Source organism: Mchenga conophoros, linkage group LG17, assembly GCF_057382185.1.
Source record: "Mchenga conophoros isolate Kocher_MC1m ecotype Shallow Benthic linkage group LG17, M_conophoros_male_GT1.1, whole genome shotgun sequence".
Taxonomy (NCBI): domain Eukaryota; kingdom Metazoa; phylum Chordata; class Actinopteri; order Cichliformes; family Cichlidae; genus Mchenga; species Mchenga conophoros.
In genome coordinates, this window is record NC_140542.1 from 25,931,109 (window position 1) to 25,956,963 (window position 25,855).

Sequence of the window (25,855 nt, forward strand, 5' to 3'; positions counted from 1 at the left end):
TTTTCAAGCTTTCCTTCCTGCCTTCAAATATAGGTGAAAACTTTATTATTAAAGTTGGCTTTTTCCAAGCTTACCGACCAAAGCCCTTAAAGTGCAGACACTCATGCAGCAGTTTTACTTATAATAAACGACTGTACAGAGCATTTCCTCTCACACGCTGCTGCTTTGTCTGCAGCAGCTGTTCATATTATCTGTTCATATTATTCCCATAGTATAGTTTTATTTATCTTTGTAAAATCAGCTGCTCTGCTGCAAGCACGTTTATCCATGTTTGTGATTGGTCAGGCGCTGTCAGCGCCACTCTTTTCATGTGAATGCACAGGGGAGACCCTGGATGAACTTAGCAAGCTGATAGTGAGCCAGCGTTAGGGTAAGTGAATCCAGATAATGGGAAAAATACCCTCAATATGCTGAACTTGCTTTATATTACAAGACCTAGTTCTCTGCGGCTTCTTAGGTAAATAATGTGACTGTATGAGGAAGCGTAGTGTTAAGGTGAATGAAGCAATAGTGGTCCTAAGTTTGATCAGCCTTTAGCTTTTGGAGTGCTTCAAAAATTTGGGGGTAACTTTGCTGCTTTTTTATTTTTACATGTTTTTGTGTAAACCTAAGCTTTAACATTCTCCTGCATCTTCAGAATCAGAATCAGAATCAGAATACTTTATTGATCCCTGGGGGAAATTATTTTTTGTTACAGTGCTCCATTTTAAACCAACATTAAGACAAGACAGACTATACACTAACTAAGAATAGTACAATATCTTACCTAATGTATAAGCTGACATTGTGAACCTGTTAACACTATCAGGACCAAATTTACTAAGTGGAGGAAATGACTGTGTAGAATATTAAAAACGTGCTGTTGGAAGTGTAAAGTTCTGTCGGTGATCTACCAATCATGTATTAATTTATAATTATCCTGTTCATTTTAATAATGACACATTACACGTATTATAGCAAGAGCAGAGTTTGCAGGGCAAAAGGAAGCAGATCCATTAATGGAGCGAGTAATCTACTAACTAAAGTAATACAGTGAAAGCGGAGGTTAAAGTAAGCCGGAACAATCCGAATGGCATTCCAGCACCTGCAGTTAATGAGCAATTAAATCCAATCCAGATTAATGGGTAACACTGTGGAATGAGTTAATTTTTTATACCTTGCGGCCTGTTGTTTCAATGACAGCATGGACATACTTGCTCAGTAATAAGAAAATAATAACATCCCACAGCCTCCTTACAATAAAAATTCTTGTGACTTATTTCCAAATAATTCTTATACCCGTGCTGCACTACGCCTAATGTTAGGGTTCCCCCACCTGCTCAAAACCGCTTTACCCCAAAATATAAGCACTGTTTTTACTCATGTGTTTCTCTGTGGAAACAGCAATTCAAATCAATTTGAAATCAGCAGAGAATTAATATGTTTTTGATATAAGGATGAACACTTTTAGAAATAGCTGGGAACTTTGTGTAGACAAATGTATGTGTCATCTCTGGATAAATCTAATCAGGAAGAGTGTAGGATTTATGCAGAGGAGGGCTGCATCACCGCAAATTATTCCATCATATAAATGTGAAATCTGTGTTATAAATGACTTGCAGGAGATCCAGAAGAAGAACACAAAACATTATTTACTGTCAGATCCTGGCCCATCAGCGTTGATCCGTTATCAAGTAAATATTGCAGATACCAATACCAGCACTGATACTTTTAACTTATAAAGGCAGCTTATGTAGGGGAGAGCAGTGTGTCATGATTTGCCAAACTGAACACATTTTAAAGACTTTTCCTTTTCTTTCCACAGTAATTAGTTAACACAACAACAACGCACCTTTCAGCTTTTCATGTATTTTTAAAGATCTGGATTTTAAATGTTCCTGACTCTGAAGGACTAAAGGAACTGTGCTATAAGTTATAGATAAAATAGACATTACAGTCAACACAAAATGGTTCAGACACTTTTCATAATGCATGTTTGAGGTATATTTTCCTTATTTATTTTATTCCCCCCCAGATTTTTTCAATCATATCAATAGTATCAATCCAATACTATTAATATTTCCATCGCTCCGCCTACCTCTACTGAAAAGTATTAATGAAGTTACAGAGTGCCAAGTGTGTGTTTGTATTTCTTGAATGCCATGTGATCATTCAGTTATTTATTAAAGTCAGCATTATGTATTCCTAACATTTAAACATTAACCCACTTTAGGGTTTTCTGAGTCTGATTAATTGTTGTATTTTGGTAAATATGCCATTATAGACCCATCTCTGTGTAGAAAAGTGATTAAAAGTCTGAAACATTCATCAACTAAGTGCAAAAAAAAGTGCTTACTTGCCTGTAAGCACTTTAGGTTTATCCAATAATGTGCTGTCACCAAAACATGAAATAAACCACCTTTCTCAAAATCCTATGAGAATAGAACAATCCAGCTAAGCTATTTATTACAATACCAATGATTGAAAATGCTGCATACGGTAGCAGGGTGAAGACAAAGCAGGTGACACCCTCAGATTACCTTGTTGCTGAAAATAAAAGTGATTGTTTCAGACAGCGTAAACAGAGGAAATTGCCTTTGATGTCAGCATGACAGGTGAAAGAATACAATTTGCTGATTTCATTTGTGGGTGGAGAGTTTTGTCAGATCTGCAGAGGCCCCGTGCACACACCTTCAGGGCAAGCAGTTTTCGTGTAGAGTATTGGTATGCACGTCCTCTTCAATTTATACTCAACGTAGTGCGGTGTGGCAGTGCACCACTTTCATGTTGGAATCGGTTTCTCGGGAAGACTGACTCAATTTATTTTATTTTCCCCGCCCCTCATTCTGTCCTTTCTGTCTTCTCCATCTTTTCAGCTGTTTCGTTTCACCTGCACAGCTCTGACTTACGAGGGCTAAAGGGTGACAGTGTATTTCAGTACCAATCTGTGTTCACTGTGAGGCACATCACACGCAGTTCTCCACTCTCTAACCTATAATTTTAGATTTGTTCGTCCTCAAGCTTGTCCAGCCATGCTCGTGTCTTTATTCAGGTCGTTTCTGTGCCACTTTGTGTGCGTGTGCATGAGAGAGATAGAGATAGGTGGCCAGCTGCTCGGCAGTGTGCTGTGAATCTGAGACAGTAGCCTCCTCTCCATCCAGCTGTCTTGCTAGTCTCCCCAGTGTTTCTCCGACACACTCTGTCAGCCAGCCTTTCCCACACACAGATCAGTCTGAATTCACTCCATACCTCGCTGTCATGGTCTGTACATTCTGTTCCTGGATGTATGGTTTTCCCTTCATATTCACCTCTTTGTCTGCATCTTTGACAAGTTCTGTAACACATCGTAAATTCCTCATTTCGGGCATGCTGTGTCTTTTTTTGCATCACTGCAAAATGAATAACAGTGAATGGCAGCTGACACTGTTATTGTCTGTCACTTTTTTTTCAACCAATGCTCCATAAATAAAGCAGGGTAATTAAACTTTCAAACCCATCATACAGTATGCATGTGGTGAGCAGTTTATTATTACTTTTATACTGATTCATGGGCTACTTTAGGAAACTGTGTGGGAGACACACAAACCATAATACCGCACACACATTTGTAGAGTAGGTGGGTTGTAACAAAGTAACTGGGTTTGTATGCGTGCAGGAGGTAGAGCAGGTTGGTGTCTTCAGAGTAAAGAAAGGCAGAGTGCATCTGTGGCTGGGGATCCTGAGCAAACATCCATATCTAAAAAGTTAGGAGTGAGACCTAAGCCACCACCTGGGCCTTGTGCTTCACAACAAGTAGGCCAAGAAAAAGCTTTTGGTCATCTGTCTGACACCAGCAGCTTTGAATAAATTACAGCACTTCACCCAGTTGACCTTAGTTTAAGATATGTGGCCAAAAATAAAAAAGTAAAGCAAATTTAGGCATAGCAAAATAAAATGAAGGCTAATTACCATGAGTCAAAGTTCTAGCCGTTCACTATCTTCTCACCACTCGACAAAAGTGAACATAAAAGCTAAGATGATCTTTTATCCTGTAACAGAAAAATCTCACCAAATCTGTCAACAGGCCTTTTTTCTCTTTGGTCCTGTCTCTTTCACACTTACTCTCACTTTGTGTTTCTGTGCCTTGTACTGGCCCTGTAGTGCTGTCCTCAGATTGAACAATCGCCTGGTCTTAGAGTTTTAGAGCGAGAGGAGACATTTGTCAGCTCGAGCAACTCAAACCCTCGCGCCCCCCACTTCCACCTGCCTCCCTTCACACCGGCAAACTTGTGGGCAAAAGCCCTGCTGATGATTCACTGAATTTTCTGTGTGTGTGTTTCCATCCATCTATGTGTAGGTGTGCACTTACATTCCCTTGAAATACACACACACACACACACACACACACACACACACGCACGCACACATATCCATCAGTGCAGCAGAAGAGAGTCAAGCGGGAGATTGACTTTAGCAAAAGGAGCAGACAGCCGTCGCCAGCTGAACGCTTGAGATGTTTCCTTCATAGCACTCAGCTTCCACAGCAGATTACAGACACTTGCTGACTAGTCTTCAGTTTAGTGGCCAAGGACCTTTCCAGAATACTGATGACAGGCAGTATAGATCTCTATCGCTGGGTTTGCTGTATTTCTGCTCCCATTCTGGCTTTGATGGAGAAGATCTGGATATTCTATCTCTATTTAATCAAGTTTTAAAAAAAAGATTTTGTTTTTGTATACATGTAGAATAATTCATCAGTGACCAGTGACCTGGTCATCCTTGATCAGTTGGAGCTGTGTTCCCCAAGTGTTTCCCATTTCCCCAATTACCTTGTGTGTGTTTATAGCCTTTGTGTCCCCTCAGTTCTGTGTTGCATTATACTGATGGTTAGCCTGCTTGTGTGGTTTCCCCTCATGCAGCTTCAGTTTAGATTTTTAAACTTTATTTAATGCATTGTTCTATTGTCTATAATTTGTGCTCTCCACATCTGCTTTTGAGTCCAGGAAACTAACACAATATACACATGACAGATGGTTAGGATGTTCTGAGCAAGTCTGTAAACATTAAAATAAGAATTTAATTCATTTTTAATAAATTGTTATATCTGCAAATAATAAAGGAAATTTGTCATTTATTTTATATTATTTTATTTATTTGCTTTTTGTCACATATTGGATGTGACTGTAATTCAGTCTTATCAATTGCATGACTGTGTAAAAGGACATTATTGGTGTATGACATAGAAAATATTTCTTTTAGTTTTATTCTTACCATTGGTTCAGTGTATTATTCCATAAGGTCTGCTACAAGGTATCATTACAAGCAAAATACATCAATGGTTAGAGCTTCGAATAGTTGATTATACCAACAATCAAAACCCAAGATCAATCTATCTATCTATCTAACGATTGATCGATCGGGAATATTTTTTTACTGGAGTTTATAGAAATTCTTAAGTGTCTTAAGTGTCACGTCATATGCTTGTTTATGAGTCCTTCTATGTGCTGGGTTAAACGTTACATACTAAATGTTCTTATGTATGTATATATATCACACATTCAATCCACTTTTTAGGTGACTGGAAAAGAGAAACAGCAGCCCGAGTACAACATGTCATGGTATCACTGTAAGGTGAGTGTTTGGACAAACTACAAATCGAGAATAAATCTATACCGTTAAGGCATGGCAGAGTCTTTAGTGGATTTTCATCGGTGGAAAACAAAGTCTTTGGGGCACAGCTCGTCCCCACCCTCCTGTCTGCAGAGTGCAGCCCATTGATAAGGGTTTCTGTCCTTGTCACCAAGGACTGATGTCTTTCTGTCAACTCCCAGGCAGCCCTGTTCCTCATTTTGTGCTACTGTTTTGTTTCGCTTCTATACCTGACAGATTCCCTATCTCCCCTCCCTCCTCTTCCTCACTCCTCCCCCATCCCCAACACCATTCACCGCCCTTGCCTAAGAAGCATTTTTTCCTAGCACAGGTGCCAGCAGCTGCAGTTTACGAGTTATTGTCTCAATCACAGTTCCTTTATACTCACATTGCCACCATCTCATAAAGCTCTGGGAGAGTGCTTATCTGGTGATTCCTTTCTCGCGCTTTCTGTCTTGAGCTCATCCATGCATTAGAGCACTAACACACTTGCATTACATTGTTCATTGTCATATCATCCAATCAGAGGAGAGTGCTATTTCAGTAGGCACAAATAAGTATTTTCTTATTTTAAGCACACAGGAACATGCACAGCCATTTTGATCTCACCACCCACCTCCACATTACAGTGACTGAGTCCCCTGTGGCTTAAAACCTCTTGTGTTCATTAGTACTGTGCAGCACCATGTCAACAGCTCTTATTTACTAATTAGTGACTGATGACAATAGCTGAGGCACACAATAGAGGACTATGGTGATCCTCATCTTTGATGCTTGTTGTCCTATGACAATATGAAGTATTAGTCATTCAACTGTGTAATAAGCTCTTCTGCTCTCAATGAAAAGTGAGCACAGCAGAATACAGCTTTGTCTTGGAATCGAAAAAGCTGATGGAAAAATTGTTGTGATTTTGGAAAGAAAAAGTTTTATTTCGGACGACTCTTCGTCCAAGGGCAGAAGCAATGCTCTGACTGCCACTTGCTGCTGGGAATGGAGATAAAAATGTCAAAGCCATTGTAAATAAGAATATAAATAATAAAGTCCCCTACCAAGCTTGTTTAAATTGAACAGCACAGGGTTGGCTTTCTCACCATCCCTTTGAGATTTTAATCTCACCCACTAAATCTTTTTCACCCTTTCTTCTTTTGTCTTATGGTTGCTCCTCGGAGAGTCGGTGCATACACAACTGCCGCATGACGCAACCCTGAAAGGACAGGCCCTCCCAGCCGACCCTGAGGGCTAGTGAGTCAGTGAGGATAGATCATGAATTTCATCAGTTCTTACAATGACTTCTAAAAACAGATGGGATATATTATTCCCACAGTGACGTCTGGTGATATTTATCCAGGTACACGATTTTGTATTATCCAGGGCGGTGTTCAAAAACTAGTGCTTCTACTGATGTTCACGTTAATGAAAAGAGAGAAAGAATGATTAAAATTACGAGATGTAATTATAAGATAATAATTATTAGATTTGCCTACTACAAAAAACAAAACAAGCAAAAATAATTAGTGTTTTAATCATCATCAAAGTAAAAATCCTTTTGAATGTGTTGGTTGCTGAGGTAAGGCACAACTTTTACTTTAAAGGTGAACAGTCTAAATTTTTGTCTTATGATTAATTTTTCACAACTTCACTACTGCTCAGAGAGCAAATGGATTAAGGTCTTACTGGGCTAAACACCCAGACATAGGCAGACAAATATTTTGCAGGCAGGTAGTCACTAATCTACATACCATTTACAGTTGACTGAGGAGGGATGAACTTTATAGTGACAGACTTGTTGTAATGGTACTGTACCATCCTATTAAGATACCATATGTGAATTCAGTGAGCTCTTAAAGGAGACTGAATGGCTAGGTGTTTAGTTTGATAATCCTGTGACAATGAGTGGGAAAACCACTGACTTCAAATATTACCTGGTGTGGCCCAATACTTTTGTGCATGGTCCTAAAAGCTTGTTTAGTTTCCATGATGGAATCCACAACAATAAATTTTTTGTCATATGCTAATAACATAAGAAATATGCGTTTATTATAATCAGTGCTCTGAAGGTACGACAATCAACCTGTCATTTGATGGGAAGGTTAAAAACTAACTGCAGTGTTTACTCTAATAATCAAGGACTTACTTAAGTGTAGTAAAGATTCCTGACTTGTTATGTGACGGACGAATATGTTGTCCTACAAATTATTGTGGATATTACAACAACAGTGATATCCTGTCTGCAAACCCCTCTTTTTGTACTACAGAGAGAGAAGTGTGGAAACAATGCAACATCTGCATCCTGGGTGGGAATTTACAGCATGCGTTTTTTTTGTTTATGCACTCTCATAAACAAAAAATGAACCACCTGCAAACTCAGATGCCAGAGAGCTCATCAGCAATGCAAATACATGAACAACACCTTATGTTTTCCTTTGACAGACTATGGATGCCTAAAAGTTAAGCACCCTTCATTCATTTGGATCCTGAAAGTCGATGAAAGCATCATGATGCTCTGCATAGAGCTTGTCGGCGAGTTCTTTCTACGGAACCAACAAACTTAATTTTAATGTGACTTTTTCATCATTGTTGTGCAGCCTGACATTTTTCTCATTCAGAAACTGATGAGGCAAAAATACTAAGCAGCTTTTGTTGCATTGTGTAGTTTTTTGACAAAATTCCCTCCATATTTTCCAATCATTTTTTTCCTCTGACCTTTTCATATGTCTTGAGCCCAAATAAGTAGGCGCCAGCCACTCTGATCCTCCCTACACTCAACCACGCCTGACCCTGATGTATCACTTGCTCGTGGGCATGGAGGAGAGAAACACAGAAAGGGAGAAAATAGAAGAGGGGGTTTTTATATTTGTCTTGTAGAGTAGATCAGTAGTCTTCTGCTGCTTTCATCTCCAAACTCCAGCAATCTGCCACCTGGCCTCTGCACAAAACCTGTTCATTTGAGCCTCGGAGGTTTCTTTCTCTTTCTAAGTTCTCTTCTCCTGCATCTGCCCTGACTAAAGCTAAGCTAGAAAAAAAAAATCAAGAGAAGTGCACATTCACCCATGGGCACACAATAACCATTGTCATAATGCCCCCTTATGAAACAAACTATAAAAATTCTTGTGCTTTATTTCTGAAGGGAGCAACATTTCTGCCTTGGGCGAAATTCATCTGTTAAAAGTCCTGCATTGTTTCTCCAGCCGTTATTACCGCTGGCCTTGATCCACTTTTATTTCTTAAGATCGGTGATCACCCCGCTGCACACGCTAAAATTTAAATTACCGGGCCAATGATTGTAAGATAAACGTACACTTGTAAGATAGCTGGAGGTCCTGCATGATTTCCAAGTAAGTTCCTCAGAACCCAACAATCTGAGAACAGAGAGAAATGTTCATTCCATTTAGCTACTTACTTGAAGTATAATGTATCTCCCTCTTCTTCCAACCTGAAAAAACTGCCTCCTAAGCTTTTAACTGGAGACTTACCTGGGAATCACTTACTTACCTGTGATCACTTTTTGTTGCCTTTCATTGGAGTGTCGTTAATTAAAAACTGTGTCTGAGTCCTTTAGGGGAAAACTTGACATATTTTGTTTCTTTTCATGTCTCGGTGTCTGTATTTGTCCATGTAGCAGTTAGTAGATGTCTTGTTGGGCATAATCTTAACTTCCATGTTGAGACTTATCTGTATACAGAAAGTCTTTCTTACACGGCCATCAAAAAGAGGTTTATCACAGTTTATTACTCAAGGATGAATGATCAAGGTAGGCAGTTTAATAATACTTTAGAATTGGCTCTGAAATTAATTTGACAATAATTTCCCTACACCTGGTGTCCGTTGCAGTGACAACATATCCTTCTGTCCCCCGGTTTTCTTGCCAAAGTCATACATAAATTTCAAACCTTAGAAAGTGATCACCTTTCATTAATCCACGGGGGTTTAAATCTTCATTTTCTCCTCATTTATCACTGGTAGTCCATCTTTGGAAGTTCTGTCTTTAACCACATTAACCTGTTTTCACTGATCGTTTCTTAAGGTTAATGCCAATGGGATATTCCATGTTGTCTTAAAAAGGTGAAGTACAGCCTTCCAGGGCAATGGTACAAGATTGTGTCCAGACAGGATAGGAAATCATTACTTGCTGCTGGCAGTAAAAAGCCTCTCATTTTATCTTTTTTTCCCCCTTTTCTTCAGTGGTTGACCCTCAAACATGGTTATGAAAATGTTTTAAGGGCAGGTCACACTCCTGACTCCAATGATTTTCATGGAAGAGACAAATAATCACTGAGTAAATGTACTGGTCACTCAAAATGATTTAATGTTATCTTTTTCTTTTTTTTTAAGTCACCTCACTGCACTTCATTGCTTCAACCAGCTGCCTTCCCTACATACTCGACTTTCAGAGCTATCATGTCCCAACCCCACCCTGTGTTCCCCCAGGCAGCTGCCTCAGGTTGTTCCTAACTCACACTTGAACAGAAGGCCTTTGAACCGTGTTTTCCGCACACACTCTTACATTTTTTTGTGAAGAGTAGACTGGTTCATAATTTAAAAGACCACTTTTTTCTTTCTACTAGCATCGAGCAGATACGGTATAGTTTCACTGGTACTGAAATGTTGAAATGAAAGCATTACGACTTTAGATTCAGTTCACTGTGACCCATGGCTTGGTCATTGAAGAACTTCAAAGATTTTGGCTGCTGAAAAAAAACAGAAAAAACCCTCCTAAACCTTTTTTTTTTTTCTAACAGTGCTTCTTCAACACCTGAATATAATTTATAGAGCTGGTCCATGTTAGGTCCATTATGTTTTTGCAATTTTGCCTTGGTACACCACCAGTGTTGTAATCAGTAACTAATTACTGATTACTTCCCCCAAAAAGTAATCTGTTACCGGAAGAAAGTTGTTTAACATTTAAACCTATTTTCTGCACATTCCAGCACATAAAATAAAATATTTTTTTGTGTTTACTCTCAGTCTTTCAAATAGATGCACGTAAAACACAGCAGAAAATAAATAAAATTAAAGACTCAGCGGTCCTGTTGCTCTATTTTCACCTGTATAGCAGGAGTGGGGCAGGCGGAGGTTTGCCCTGCATGGTGCAGGTGTGCCGCAGAGGTCAGTGGAAGGATACGGCAGTTTCTCTATGAATTTCACTTTCCCACTTGGTGCTTGCTCGGAAGTTTAGGGTTTTTCGCTGTAAAAAGAAGTTTTCTTCCCACGCAGTGAAGATTGGAAGCTAATGTTTTTGTCACTTTTTATGGAATCAAACTCAAAGTAAGGTCAGTACTTCCACGCTTTAAACGCTGCACGCTCATACTCTCTCCCCCACTCGATATATTATCCGTTGTTGATCTGCACAGCTGTTGCCACGAACGTCGCACTCGCTCACGTCATTGTGATGAGATACTCTTGCAAAAAAATTTCCTTTTTTTGCAATAGTAATCCCTTACTTTACTTGTTACTTGAAAAAAGTAATCAGATTACAGTAACGCATTATTTGTAACTTGTAATGTCATAAATCCCCCTTATGAAACAAACTATAAAAATTCTTGTGCTTTATTTCTGAAGGGAGCAACATTTCTGCCTTGGGTGAAATTCATCTGTTAAAAGTCCTGCATTGTTTCTCCAGCCTTTATTACCGCTGGCCCTGATCCACTTTTATTTGTTAATAAAATGGAGAATCTTATGCAGCCTGTTAAAGTAGCTGTATACTATTTTTTTTAAATGGCATATTCAAAGAGCTTTGTTTAGTCGGTGGATTTAGCCTCACAGATAGCAGGGCTTATTGCCACTTAAACAATAAAGGCAACATTTTTTAGAACAAGTTGTACAAACTGGGATTTGGTATGTGGATGTTTGATGTTTGATGGTGATCTTGTGAATGCATTCAATCAAATATTGTTTTTAACTCCTTCAGCTGAGCAGCATTGGAACCAGATTTTTTTACACTGTTCATCACTGAAATCTTTTCTGTCCCGTTGGCTTTCATTCACTACATGAATGAACTTTCATTTATTCTGTCATTTAAGTGTCCAAGTGATGCGACACCCAAATCACCACCAATCGTTGCAATGAGCACATCATTTAGATGTCAACCAGATGTCAGGCTTATTCTTCAGTCCTTTACTCCTACCTGTACCACAATCACCAAAGACTTGACATATATGTCCATCTTCATTGAATAAATGATTTTTAAAGCCCTGCTGATAAATCTTGACACAACTGGCTTTAGTGTATGCCTCTTTTATGAGCATGCAAAAAGAAGCTCTTGCTTTGTGCCTGTGGCTCCATCTCCAAACACTGCTCACTGGCATTATGCTTCTTAAAATAGTGCTGAACAGATGTTATGTTTTGAGACATTAAGAAAGCAGCGCACAAACACAAACCGCCATATAGCTGGAAGCAGTTGTGGCAGAGTTTCTGTATTTTTTGGGTTTTTGTGTCATTTGTGACTTAGGGCTATTATGTCAACTTCCTCTGCACACTTGCAAGGCTGAGGTGGCTCCTGCAAGACGGAGCTGAGCTGGCTGAGCATATGGCAAGAGGAAGCTGCCTGCGGAACCCCTCTTTTTCAAATTAAGGGGGAACACAGTACTAACAATTAGCATTTCTCCTCCTCAGTGTTGAGGAGTCAGTGTAGCATGATGATATCACTTCATGATTTGTAACACAAAGATCACCAGTCCAGTTAAAAGAACTGCACTTTTGGATATATGACTCAACTGTGTTCTGGAGAACATTCATACAATTTCATGGAAGGCAGATTTTATTTTATTTTTAGCTTTGGGGAAATTTTTCATTTATTGCACTCATTTCATCTATTGCACTCATTCATATTAGTTTGCTCTTACCAGCCAAATCCCAAGCTATTATTTCCAAATTGTCAGAAGGGGTTAAATTCATTTATATAATGTACCTGTGATGCAAAACATCGTGGGCTAAGAGTAGGTTAAGTGTCAGGCAGAAAGAGTCAGCAGGAACACAACTCCTTTTGAAAATAATGGAGTCGCAAATGAAAATATTCATCACAATGGAGATGGTATGACTTTTCAAAGCATGAAATGTCAGGTTCACTTATTCATGAGCCCCCTTATCATACTCGGTTTCACTCTTTGTGTGAAGCCAAGAGTTTGCACTGACAGATCAGCACTCACAGGGAATTTGCATTGTTAGGACAACCGTTAATGATTTAATACACAATCTCTCCCTCCAGGAGGGAGGCAAAAAAAAAAAAAAAGAAATGTGAGTGACAAAGCACCTATTCAAAAGTAAAGTGGGTCTGAATAAAGCATTATAAGGATTGTTAGGACGAGTCGATAAACTCCCTGCAGTGAGCTCAGCAGGAGAGCTAGAATGTGGGTAAGTCTGAGCCCTGCTCCTCATTTGTGATTGGTGTGTCGGCCACAAGTCTGCCTTCATCATTAGATGACCTATTAAAAGTGGAACCAGCCAAGTGAAAACAGACAGGAGGGGAAAAGTATCTGGAACAGAGTCGGGAACAGGAAGATCACTTTTATCTCTGGCACAGAGTAGTAGCCTGTCTGGAGACATTCTGTAAGGCAGTGTTACTCACTGCACCACTCACAAGCCGTATGTGATCTGCCAAGCTTTAATCAGTACTCACCAGGTATATTATAATATATGGTAATGTAACCAATGCTCACAATCGTTTTTTTTTTTTTTAATTCAAGCACCTACAATAGGCATTTAGCAGTGTAGGCCAAAGAGACAAGACATATTCTCTGCAGTGCTGGGAGCTTTGGTAGCCCTTGGGAGTAGCCCAATGGCAGAAGTGTTTCTGGACAGATACATGCTGTCCAAGTACATGGACAGCATGTGATGATTTTAAAAGGACTTCTTGCGAAGAAGTATCTACACAGTTTCTTGCCGAAACTTTCTTGAAAACTGACTAAATTCTATAACTTAAAGTCCTTACTCTCATGTAGCATTTCATTCACACTCACAGACATTTTAGAATCACCAATAAACCCCACCAACTGCATGTTTTTATACTGTGGAAGAAAGCAAGAGCACTTGGAGAGAACCCACGCAAACATTCAAACTCCACACAGAAAGGCCGTGGCCAGATGGCAGACTCAAACTCAGGATCTGCTTGCTGTGAGGCAACAGTGCTAACCAATGTGCCATCATGCTGCCCTTATTTCTGCATCCCAAGTTGCAATAAAGTTGGGGTGAAATACAGGAGGGCAGCAGGTAAGGAAAAGGTCTAAGGAAAAATCAACTAAAACTCAGAACAATGTGTAGGTAGTCACTGTGAGAGAAATAGAGAGGAAACCTTGGGTGCTAACATTCATGTGAATGTTACTAAAATATGTACCACACACCCAAACATTGCTGCAGATGAAGCACACCACGCCATGGAAATAGCACTACTCCACAGCAGCAGCCTTCCTCATCAAGACAGTATTCACCCCACCATACTGCAAAAAAACTGCTCAGGAACAATACAAAGGCCTGCGTTCAAAATTCCCCGGACTCTGACTGAGCATGAGAAGAAAGCAGTGGAACAAACCTTCACAAGAGAAGCCGTTCCATGACACCAGACACCAGAATTCAGTGACTCAAGGGAGAAGTTTTAAATTTTATAGCTGATTGTTGTATAAGATGGGCATGCAGAATCTGGACAAGTCATTTTTGGTTTATCCTTCACATGTGCAGATTTAAGTCATTAAATTTAATATGGAACCAACATTTCTGCTTTCAAGTGAAGTGACTTGGAGTGCCATTACCCAAAACTGTGTGGTTTTCTGTGACATAGCAAAAGTGTCAGTGCAGCTACATGGAGAAAAAATAGTTAAGATCACCACTGTAGGGGAATCTTGGTGACAGTTCTGCCAAGTATCTGACATCTGCCTAATCAGAAAGGTAGCGCTCTTTCACTGTGGTGGTGAAAAGCAGAGCTTATAACCAGCCACCTGTCCACCTCGGCACGTAGGCACAGGTATATACAGCAGGAGATATTCTTAGTAGTTAATGGAGAATGTGCCAGAAAAAACTGGTGGAAGTGGTTTCAAAACCAGAGATGTACTTACAAAATCCATGCACACATCTCCATGGATTCTAGTGTCAGATTTTGCCACTAGACTCAGTCAAAAACTGTGCCTAATAAACTGGACTGGTTAAGATGTGAAATATAAAAAAAAATGGCTTACAGCATTTCAATCTGGTTGCTTTAACATCCAAGCCACAACTCAGAATTGCGTCTGAGGAAATGACTTGACAAACATCTCCTATCATGCCTTCCTCTTTTACAACATCCCCTCAGTCTTTTTGTTCGAGCTAGTTCCTCTCCTGGGGCATCTGCAAGCCACAGCACTACTACTGGGAGGTGTCAGTATTTGCTTTCAAGGCATTTAGCTATTGCCAACATGCCTCAAAGTGTTGAGAGGGAAAAACACTAGGTCCCTCTACATATGGGTGCATACAACAACTAAGTCACTGTCTCAAGGACACTGCCCTGAAGCTGTTCAGTGACGGCCAAAAGAGCTACTGTACTTAGAGTCAATTGCTAATGAATCAGACAAGGCATACAATGTAATCTTCTTTAATGCATCTCAGTTACAAAGCAACTGAAATATTAAAACATCTACAACTACATTTCTAATACACTCAATTTTGCGAATCCTCATGCTGATGCATGTGACAACTCCTGAAGCATTACTTGGGGATTTCATACAGATTCTACCACTACTGCATTGCACTACTGCACTGCGGTTCAACATACCTGCTGTGTTTTACCTGCAGCATAATGGGCTTCTGATGGGTATAGGTAACTATGGAAGCAAGCACAATCTTAACATGTACAGTAAAGGAATTAAGACAATTATAACTTACTTGACAATGACTTATGAACTCTCTTGTTAATTCTGAGTGACAATTGACCAAAAAATGTCCATTATTCTTGAGATAATGAAAATAGTAATAACTTTCTCAAAGATGCTGTTTGGTGTAAAAGGCTATGGTTAAACACCCTTTAAGGCAAACCAACTATTAGCGCTGATCTGTAAATAAACACATGCTTCTTTATATTTCTTTATATTCTCTTGTTTATGCTACAACCAAGATGGCGCCGCGTATGGTCGCCCTGGTGCTTCAGTGCGTTACTTTTGTTTTGTTTTTGTGCATTTCTTCTGTGTCTGGGCACTCCTCTGGATACTCGTACACCAGAGAAGAGCTCCTTAACTACAGGACTACAACGCCTGTGGATTTATTTCCAATATTTGTCGCATCTGCGGCAGATTTACTGCTGACTCTGACCAGGAAAGCGAGACGCCGAAAGAGAGGGAAGCGAGCCGGCGCACTCGTGCGTTTGAGGAGACGCGGACTGCGAACTGCTCTTCCTGGGATCTTCCTTTCCAATGTACGCTCACTCGGCAATAAGATTGACGAACTGGCCCTGATGAGAAGCATGAACAGAGACTTTGCCTCCTCCTGTGTCTTATGTTTTACGGAGTCGTGGCTCAGTGAGAACATCCCAGACTGCGCGCTCAAGCTGGAGGGCTTCCATCTGCTGCGCGCGGACCGGCAAAGGTGGAGGTCTCTGCTTCTACATCAATAGTGGCTGGTGCACAGATGTGACAGCGATTGCTCAGCACTGCTCTTCCTCTCTGGAATATCTTTTTATCCACTGCAAACCGTTTTATTCTCCGCGGGAGTTTGCTTCATTCATCCTGGCCGCTGTTTACATCCCGCCAGACGCAGATGCGCAGGCAGCTCAGTGCGCACTCGCGGAGCAGATTCTCCACACGGAGCGGACATTCCCGGACTCTCTCATCATTGCTCTTGGGGACTTTAACAAAGCCAATCTGAGCCATGAGCTTCCGAAATATAAGCAGTATATTAAATGCCCGACCAGAGAGGAGAGGACATTAGACCACTGTTACAGCACGATCAGCGGGGCCTATCGCGCGGTGCCCCGCGCTTCACTCGGACTTTCTGACCACGTCATGATCCACCTAATCCCCACGTACAGACAGAGGCTGAAGCTCTCCAAACCTGTCGTGAGGACTAAAAAACTGTGGAGCAACGAGGCTGTGGAGGAGCTTCGCACGTGTTTGGAGACCACAGACTGGGACACATTGAAGGCTGCTTCTAACAGCTTGGACGAGTTTACGGACACTGTCACCTCCTATATCCACTTCTGTGAGGACAGCATTGTGCCATCACGCACCAGGGTGAGTTATAACAATGACAAACCCTGGTTTGCTCCTAAACTCAAAAAGCTGTGGCTGGAAAAGAGAAAGGCGTTCAGAAGCGGAGACAGGGACTGCTACAGAGAGGCCAAGTACAGGTTCACTAAAGAAGTGGATGTTGCTAAACATCAGCACTCTGAGAAGATGCAGCAGCAGATCTCAGAGAATGACTCGGCCTCTGTGTGGAAAGGTTTTAGGAATATCACAAACTACAAGCCTAAAACCCCCCACTCCACTGATGACTTGCTCTTAGCCAACACCCTTAACGACTTTTACTGCCGTTTTGACGAGCCATCAGGCAGCCTTCACACCTCCAACGGCCCCAACAATAGAGGCACTTTGGACACTAATTCCCCCACCTCTCCCCCCTCCATAGAGCCATCACCACCTTCAAACTGTTCACCTACAACACCCCCCTCCTCACCCCACACAAAAGAGGATTTCACACCACCTCCTCCCACCACAACTCTTCATATTCATGAAGCAGATGTGAGGAAGCAGTTTAAGAGTCTGAATGCTCGGAAAGCTCCCGGCCCAGACGGCGTGTCTCCTGCCACCCTCAGACACTGTGCAAACGAGCTGGCCCCAGTGTTTTCTGGCATTTTCAACTCCTCACTGCAGGCATGTCATGTGCCTGCCTGCTTCAAGTCCTCCACCATAATCCCTGTCCCCAAGAAACCTAGGATCACTGGACTAAATGACTACAGACCCGTGGCTCTGACATCTGTGGTCATGAAGTCTTTTGAGCGCCTAGTTCTCTCCCATCTCAGGACCCTCACGGCCCCCCTCCTGGACCCCCTGCAGTTTGCATATAGAGCCAACAGGTCTGTAGACGACGCCATCAACATGGCCCTACACTTCATCCTGCAGCATCTGGACTCCCCAGGAACCTACGCCAGGATCCTGTTTGTGGACTTCAGCTCTGCCTTCAACACCATCCTTCCAGACCATCTCCGAGACAAGCTTTCCCAGATGAATGTGCCTGATCCCATCTGCCGGTGGATCACTGACTTCCTGACGGACAGGAAGCAGCATGTGAGGCTGGGAAAGAATGTCTCGGACTCCCGGACCATCAGCACCGGCTCCCCTCAGGGCTGTGTTCTTTCTCCTCTGCTCTTCTCCCTGTACACCAACTGCTGCACCTCCACCCACCAGTCTGTCAAGCTAATCAAGTTTGCAGATGACACCACCGTTATTGGACTCATCTCGGACGGGGATGAGTCTGCCTACAGGAGGGAGGTTGAACGTCTGGTGTCCTGGTGCAGCCACAACAACCTGGTGCTGAATGCCCAGAAGACAGTGGAGATTATTGTGGACTTCAGGAAGCACACAGCCCCACTCCCCCCCATCATCCTGACTGACACCCCCATCACCTCTGTGGACTCATTCCGCTTCCTGGGTACCACCATCACCCAGGACCTGAAGTGGGAGCCCACCATCACCTCCGTCATTAAGAAAGCCCAGCAGAGGATGTACTTCCTGAGGCAGCTGAAGAAATTCAACCTGCCAACACGGACGATGATGCAGTTCTACACCGCAATCATCGAGTCCATCCTCACCTCCTCCATCACCGTGTGGTACGCTGGAGCCACGATCAGGGACAAACAGAGACTGCAGCGTGTTGTGCGCTCTGCTGAGAAGGTGATTGGCTGCAGACTCCCATCTTTGCAGGACCTGTACACCTCCAGGACACTGGGGCGTGCAGCTCGGATCTCAGCTGACCCTTCTCACCCTGGACACAGTCTGTTTGACCTGCTCCCCTCAGGCAGGAGGCTCCGGTCCATTCGCACCAGAACCTCTCGCCATAAGAACAGTTTCTTCCCCTCTGCTGTTGGACACATGAACAATAACCATATGACTGTTCCCGCTACTAACACATGACCCTACGCTGTGTCACTGCATCATTCCATGTTTGGCACTGATCACCACCTGCACTCATGTATATATCTTTCAACGTAGCACTCTTAATTCTTATTCTCATGTATATATCTCATGTATAGCTCATGCACATATCTTTCTACGTAGCACTTTTAATTCTTATCCCTACTTTTATTTTTTCATGTCTATTTAAGTGCTATTTATGACACTATGTTTGCACTGAAGCACCGCAGCAATTTCCTAATGTTGTAAACCTGCTCAACATTTGGCAATAAACCCTTTCTGATTCTGATTCTGATTTCATTTGTATCTTACCTTCATTGTCATTCAGCCTTTGTCTCTGCAATTACTACCTCCAATGCAAAAGGTACATTTTTGCATTAGGTAGTACAAAGACTCCTGTGAGAATTGTGATGTACAATTGGATTACAGCTAACGAGTTTGCAATCAATTCACTACCTAAAGGGTAGGAACAGGCATCCCACTGGAAATGTTTGTGTGTTTTCTGCCTGCTATAAAGCCAGTATTTACTTGAGTTTGGGCCCAGTTTTGGTCAGTCATATTAAAGGACTGGAGTCCTGAATGGAGTAAAATAGTCGAAACACAATATGGTGAACATATTAAAAGAACAGAAATAAACAGCGGTATTATTTGCATTGCTAATTACTAATAAAAAGGATTTGTCTTGGAAGGAGGCACAAACCCTTGTCGAGCTTCAAGAGACCACTATACAAGCAAGAACTTGAATCAACTGTAACAAATAAGGCACAGTGACCACTTCTTAAAGTTAAATATCCAGTCACGATGTGAAACCTTTTGGTCAAATTAAGGAATAGAACTGTAATGCTTTCAATAGCACATACCATTAGCCTTGCAGTGCTTCACAAAACACATGGCAAGTAATAGAAAAACCTTAGATTTGTGTTTTTAACAAGTTCCAGATATATTAAGCTTCTGCAGGCAGAAAGGTCTGTTAACAGTCTATACATGTTAAATAAGCAACCTGGCACCACGCAGGAAAAAAAGCCACAAACCCTGCAGCCTTTCAGTTGAGGTACCAATCAGAAACATTAGCAGAGACATCTGTTTACCTTCTCTTTATCCAAACAACCATCTGATCAATAAACATACCATTTTCTATACACTTTATTACAAGTTTAAGCCATTAAACCCACCCAAATACATATTAATTGACACATGCATGGCTTGTCTAGCTATATACTTGCTATTTGCACTGAGGAAGGTGATGAGCTTAGTATAAACTACACTTGGTGCATAAATAGAGGAGCAGGTCTATTAGGCCTGACTATAGATGTCAGAGTGTGACTATGGGAGTCCCAGAGGTACTGTTATATCTCGTTTCTCAGCCATTGCTGCTCTCTTGACTTTCAATCAGAGCGTCTATTGCTTAATTAGTGATCTGATAGAGCAGAGGGAATGAAGTCGGGCAATTAAATGTCTCAAAAACGACATTTCTGTCACAGAGGTCAACTATGCAAATGTTTTTTGTTTGTTTATTTGTTTTCTCATGTTGCACTGTTTGATATACAGTGGGGCAAAAAAGTATTTAGTCAGCCACCGATTGTGCAAGTTCCCCCACCTAAAATGATGACAGAGGTCAGTAATTTGCACCAGAGGTACACTTCAACTGTGAGAGACAGAATGTGAAAAAAAAAATCCATGAATCCACATGGTAGGATTTGTAAAGAATTTATTCGTAAATCAGGGTGGAAAATAAGTATTTGGTCAATAACAAAAATACAACTCAATACTTTGTAACATAACCTTTGTTGGCAATAACAGAGGTCAAACGTTTACTATAGGTCTTTACCAGATTTGCACACACAGTAGCTGGTATTTTGGCCCATTCCTCCATGCAGATCTTCTCGAGAGCAGTGATGTTTTGGGGCTGTCGCCGAGCAACACGGACTTTCAACTCCCGCCACAGATTTTCTATGGGGTTGAGGTCTGGAGACTGGCTAGGCCACTCCAGGACTTTCAAATGCTTCTTACGGAGCCACTCCTTTGTTGCCCGGGCGGTGTGTTTTGGATCATTGTCATGTTGGAAGACCCAGCCTCGTTTCATCTTCAAAGTTCTCACTGATGGAAGGAGGTTTTGGCTCAAAATCTCACGATACATGGCCCCATTCATTCTGTCCTTAACACGGATCAGTCGTCCTGTCCCCTTGGCAGAAAAACAGCCCCATAGCATGATGTTTCCACCCCCATGCTTCACAGTAGGTATGGTGTTCTTGGGATGCAACTCAGTATTCTTCTTCCTCCAAACACGACGAGTTGAGTTTATACCAAAAAGTTCTACTTTGGTTTCATCTGACCACATGACATTCTCCCAATCCTCTGCTGTATCATCCATGTGCTCTCTGGCAAACTTCAGACGGGCCTGGACATGCACTGGCTTCAGCAGCGGAACACGTCTGGCACTGCGGGATTTGATTCCCTGCCGTTGTAGTGTGTTACTGATGGTGACCTTTGTTACTTTGGTCCCAGCTCTCTGCAGGTCATTCACCAGGTCCCCCCGTGTGGTTCTGGGATCTTTGCTCACCGTTCTCATGATCATTTTGACCCCACGGGATGAGATCTTGCGTGGAGCCCCAGATTGAGGGAGATTATCAGTGGTCTTGTATGTCTTCCATTTTCTGATGATTGCTCCCACAGTTGATTTTTTCACACCAAGCTGCTTGCCTATTGTAGATTCACTCTTCCCAGTCTGGTGCAGGTCTACAATACTTTTCCTGGTGTCCTTCGAAAGCTCTTTGGTCTTGGCCATGGCGGAGTTTGGAGTCTGACTGTTTGAGGCTGTGGACAGGTGTCTTTTATACAGATGATGAGTTCAAACAGGTGCCATTCATACAGGTAACGAGTGGGGGACAGAAAAGCTTCTTACAGAAGACGTTACAGGTCTGTGAGAGCCAGAGATTTTCCTTGTTTGAGGTGACCAAATACTTATTTTCCACCCTGATTTACGAATAAATTCTTTACAAATCCTACTATGTGAATTCATGGATTTTTTTTTCACATTCTGTCTCTCACAGTTGAAGTGTACCTCTGGTGCAAATTACTGACCTCTGTCATCATTTTAAGTGGGGGAACTTGCACAATCGGTGGCTGACTAAATACTTTTTTGCCCCACTGTAATTTATTGGTTGGAACTTAAAAGCAGCCTCTGTGCAATGCTCTGTGGATCCATACACAGACGAACTGTAGGCGTATTTATTTGTTTGTTGTTGTGTGTTGCTGAATCTATCCGCAGATGCTTTGATGCTGTATTGATGCACAGTATTGCAGAGGATCATTTGCTGTGCCTGGAACTGATTGGTGCAACAGGAGTGAGCGGGGATCACCTTTTTTTCTTTTCCTGTGTTTACACCTACACATCTTAATGGCTCTGACCAAGCTGTGAGACTGGCTATTGATCAATAACCGCACTCAAGTGATCTCCAAGGAGAAGACAGAGAAAGACGCTGAGTGATATCAACATATAATACACAGTATTTATTTCTATTCCCAATGTGTGTTTGCCCTTTCTTTTATTCCCACTGTAAACACTGCGTTGTTGATGGAACCAATGATAAAACGAGATGTTAAATCATATTGCCTGCCTTTACTCTTTGGGCTCTTTTGTCTTGTTGTGCACAGCCACTGCGAGCATATGATGCGAGCCACTTCATAGTTGAGTTTATTCAGCCTGGCCCGATAAATCCTGAATAGAATAGTGCGTCAAGAGAGCTGCAGAGATGGCATCAGCATTGGATAAGACAGCAAGAATAGAAAATGGAAATTGAGAACACTCACTTCAAAAGACGAAAGCTTGGATTCAATCTAAGTTGTATTCACTGGTCAACTGATGATAGGCGCTGGCTTATGGTACAAAGTTAAGAGAAAAAAAAGGAAACGTAGTCCTGCATAAAATATGGTGATGAGGAGGAAGGATTGTAAAAGTAGTGGAAACATGTTTTGTAAAAAAAAAACTAATTAGAAGGGCAGCATAATGTGTTAGCGATCCTTGAGTCCTGTGCAGAATTTCAAATTCTCTCCTCAGCATTATTCCTGTTACAGTAATGACTGCTTTGCTCTAGGCCATGGCTGCTCAGGCCAGAGGGTCTTCTCATAATTTACACCTTTCCACTTGCTGTTTCTGTATTTTCACTTACCACAAGTCAAAGAAAGCACTGTATGATATCATGGCTTGCGCTTGCTAATGCAGTCCAATTTGACCTTGCTCTTGTAGGTCCATGCAGTTTCTGAATGGTAATAGTTATTGTTTTGAAGTCGTGACCTTCTATTTAGCTGGGCCATTTTCATCCAGGCATGAGAGCGAAACTGACAAACAGCCTTGCCTGTAAGCGGTTTTCTATTCTGACCTTTAACCTTACTGTAAATACTGTTATAGCCTGGGATCAGCGTTATTAATTTCACAGACTACTCGAGTTGTGCACACAATATACAGTATGCAGCATTGTAGAACATTCTTGAGATGCCTCATTTTGTTAGGTTTCTTAAGGCTTTTCTTTGCACATTTCACTTAATTTCAGTCCAGTTCCTCTTAGTCGATTTTTACAGAAATGCTTTGTTTTTTTCTTTTTATTTGTTCATCCACTTAACACTGACCTATGAATCATTCAAGCATTAAAACGGCACTTAACTCAAGGGGTGAAACAGTGTTGTGTCTCCACATAACGGACAATTTAGCAAAGAACAAATTTGTATCTTTAGGCACTTGTTACTAACAGCCTGTTGAAAATCATGTAATTTGTTCCCACTTCTTTAGGTAAATCTATAAAAAATGCCAAACATACCACAGTTTGACAGGCATAAAATAGAAAGCGCCATTAGCTAAAAACTTGTTATATTTCAGATTGGTGCGCAGGGTACCTTTGAAAAATTTGAGGAAACTGGACAATTGGAGCATAAAAGAAGAAGTGGCTGGCCTAAAAAAATATTTACATCATTTTTTAATTGCATACTTTAGCAACAGCTACAAACTTCCTCTTCATTCATTTCTACAATCAGCAAATAACATCAGTTGTAACAGTATGGGGGGGGGGGCATCCCATGACATGTGTTTCTGCGCTTCCTCCTTGGTTGTCATGTTCTACTTTGTGCGCACATTCACACGTGTACAAGCACAAGAGCACACACAAGTGAGATAACACAGCAATTTTTGTCCCACGATAGCTGCTCTCCATACCAACCAGGCTAAGAGCTTCAGACACCTCAAGTCTTGAATTAGCAACAAGTGCACCCATCATCTATACTGAGTCCTATTATGGTAAAGCTTGTGCACGTGAGACCGGCCTGTGGGAAAGAAAGTTCAGAGTGTACTTCTCTTCATCTGTTTTTTATCTCTTTGCCCTCTCTTCAATGACAAAATGCAACCAGCTGTTGTGAAACAATCAGGTGCACATGAGGTGATAAGGATTAAGAGGCAATAATGAAGAGGGGGGCGGGGGGGTATTTCATCAGTCAGATTAGTGCATTAATGGAATCAAGGTCAGATCCTGATGCTTTTAAGAGCCAAGTCACGCTTTTTACACTCTCACAAGTTCGCTGGATATATGAGAAGAGCTTAAACTTAAAGGCATTACCTCATCTACAGAAAGATTGAGGCATATTAGCAAGTAATATGCCCCATTCAATAATAGGAATAAATACTGCTGTTGGTTATCGATTAGATAGGTAGGCTGTTCACTAAATTGGAAGAGTAGTTAAGACTAAACACTGGAAAGGATAAAAAAAATAGTTCACCTTAAAATGGGCATATAGTAATTATCAATTTCCTTATTTGTCATAAATGGCAAATGGACAGGTATTCTATATTACCAAGCACTCAAAGCATTTATCTCCCACGGACAATGGAAGGATATATGATTTGTTAAAATGTAACATTGTTTCATTAATAAGGTCAGTGTATTCTTAACTAAACCCTTGCTCTCAGTGTTCAGTTTACAGCTGTTTTTGCTTTTGTTTTTTATTTTTTCAAATAAAAGGGGATATCCCTGGTCTGCTCATATCACTGACAGATCTGGCTGTACATGAGATGATAACAGCAGTCCCACCCACCCATCTGCTGTTCAAACCATCTGTTTGCACAAGGGAGCAAATCAGAAGAAAGATGGTTTAAATGGTGAATAGCCTAAAGGGAGAGAAGCTAAAATGGCTTGTTTTGTACATTTGATGAACTGAGAGGGTGGACATGGTCCAGTATGAGATATTTTCAGTCTTGCAAAGCTACTGAAGTAGTCCAAGGGTAATAATACAAAGACAGAAATGACCACAATATGTCTGCTTTAACATAGCTCCTAAGGCGAGAAGCAAAACTGTTAGGAGTGAAGAGGAGGATTTTTAAGAGGCTTATGAGGCTTCTTAAGCAGAGAAGAAATGGCGGAAAGACAAAGAGCTGAGAGAAATATTCTTGAAACACTATATTAAAGTGAGTCAATCAAGTGCTACAGACTAGACCATGCAGGGATTAGGTTTGTGGTCGATCTCATTAGGAATGAAGTCACGACTCCAACCAAACACATTAATGCTATGATGCCAGAAATGAGAGTGATCAGAGCAGTGGGATGCTTGACAAACAGAAAAAAGCAGTGGAGCAGTGATGGATTTGATCTGTCACAGCCTTCTATAAAGAGAGTAATCACACAAGCAATTGCAGCACATTAGAAGTAACACTTTGTAAATGCAGTATGTTTCATTTGTTCTATGGACAAAAATATTTCTTAATACCAGCTAAGTCTACAATTAGGTCTATTTATTTTATTGTCCATTTTTTTGCCCTGTTATCCCTAAATTATAATTTTTTTCCTTTTTTGAAAAGTGCAGTAAGTAATTTTTAAGGTTAATAAAAGAAAAAGAATATTGTACTGCATATAAATACACTGATTAGTTTGTAATTACATCTTCCAAAAAGTTGATGTTCTCATAAACTTAGAATTAATCAATTAAAAACATATGAGTGGGCATTGGTTTCATGGTCTCTATCTCATTAAATCTTTCACATTCTCCTCACTCTCTCCTCTCTCATTGCCACCTGATTCTCTTCATCCTCACCTCGAGGTTAACCTTCTGAACTGAAATCTAGGCTCTAACATAAAAAAACATGCATAAACTAGTGCTGTCAGCGTTAATCTCGTTAAAATGAC